The sequence below is a fragment of the Limulus polyphemus genome, unplaced genomic scaffold (assembly GCF_000517525.1).
Source record: "Limulus polyphemus unplaced genomic scaffold, Limulus_polyphemus-2.1.2 Scaffold5317, whole genome shotgun sequence".
Classification (NCBI taxonomy): Eukaryota; Metazoa; Arthropoda; class Merostomata; order Xiphosura; family Limulidae; genus Limulus; species Limulus polyphemus.
Window position 1 is genome coordinate 65,557 of NW_013670927.1, and position 2,019 is coordinate 67,575.

Here is a 2,019-nt window from a genome sequence, read left to right on the forward strand (position 1 = left end):
ATTTATAAATAAGTATAAGGTCTAAATAAATTATCGTAAGTACAAAGAAATTTCGAAAATTGTCCGTATAGTACATATAGCTCTGTTTCATTGTTCACAACAGTAGTAATAGCCAATGGTCACATACATTTGCAGTATTAATTGATCATATCTTTAAGACGATGTTCACAGCATGCCAACAGCAGACAGTAGGATTACAACTGAGGTTACAGTTCATTTTTACGACTGTATTTTCTCACATATAAACAATATTGTTACGACAGCGTAAGTCACGTGACTCTAGTAACACGTCATGATATTCTCGAAGGTTCGTGAATGCTCGAGTGTTTACTGGATGTGCGGTATTCTTGTATATAAGACCGCCAAGAAGTGACGGCAACAATGGGGAATTGAATTGCAGAATGAGATAGAGACGGACAATTGAGTCAAGTGCCTGAATCGTTCGTTGTGAATTATAGCGTTTGTTTAAGTTATAGCGTGACTGTGGAAATTAAGTGTATTGCAAAGTTGTATTGAGAAAGAATAAACTAGTTTTATATGAGAAAGGACTTGTATCGCTAAAGTATGAAGACTTAAAAGGCCTAAAATTGTCACATATAGAGTAATAAATGAAAGCTTCATAAATATGGATGTCAGCAGGGGGGAAATGGAGCACTTCCCCTTAGAAAATAAGAACTATATTTCTTTCTATATTAGGCAGTTGTTCTACCACGGTTGATTTTTTGATACTGGCTCCTTTTCCCTCTGGAGAAATTTCTGTGGACGCCTATGCCCATAAATAATTCCACCAAAGCTTAAAAGAAACAAACTGTAATTTAATAATTACATCATATAACACATAAACAGCCTGCTACGAATTGCAGATAGAAATGTGTTATTTTTCAGATAAAATCAATTTCCAAACAAGTATCAGATAGACGAACACGCAAATTTGATCAAGAAATAAGAGCGTAAACAGTAAGAGGTTTATTTGTTTGGTTGGTTATAGTTAAGCACAAAGCTACACAAAGGGATATCTCTGTTCTGTCCACCACGGGTATCAAAATCCGGTTTCTAGCGTTGTAAGTCCGCTGACATACTGCTGTGCCACTGGGGGGGGGGGGGAGGCAGTAAGAGGTAACTTAACTTAGTTCCCTTAAATGTAAAATAACGAATTACAAAAGACCTGACAATCTTATGATAGAAAATGCGCAAACAAAATGCGCTTGAATTGAACAGGTCAACTCACTTTCTTTGTTTAGTCGACATTAGCCCCTCGTGTCTTTTGTTCCCATTGTCATAATTGGCCAGCAAATGATATTACATTACCAATCACTTTAACCCATATATTGTTATTACTGCAATGTCCCCTCTGCCAGAATAATCACCCACTGGAGAGAACAAAGAACAAAACAACTAAAACAAAGTAGTCTTAACGACTTTCTGGACCATATGTTGCTGCCATTACAGTATGGAAACTAAGTAACCGAAAAAAGCTAAAACAATCTCTACATAGCTAAAGCAGATGGTATCTTCCATATCCTCCCTTCTTTCTTAACCGTAAAATCAATTATCTTTAGTCTCGTGACATGGTCAAGGAGCACTTTCACTTTCTTTATACATAGCGTTTTGTTTGTTTTTAGAACAAACCCACACTGGGCTAGTTACTGTGTCCACCACAGGGAATCGAACAAGAGATTTCAGCGTTGTAAGTCTGTAAACTTACTGCTGTCCCACCGTGGAATGTTATCCATAGAAACACTTACATGTCACACAGACGAAACAAATCTTTTAACGATGAATTACGCTAATATTCAAAACTTTTATCACTGATTAATAATTTAAATTCGTAAAATTCCATTTTAAAAATTTTAAGCAAAATTAAAACCATAATTGTTAACCCTAATCATAAAACTATCACTACTATACACTCTTTATTGCTAAACTCGCAATCACGCAGTCTACACAGCGTGGTCACAAGTAAATAGACTGCACCTTTTCAGAAAAAATGAAATTTTTCAGTCATATTCACATGAATTG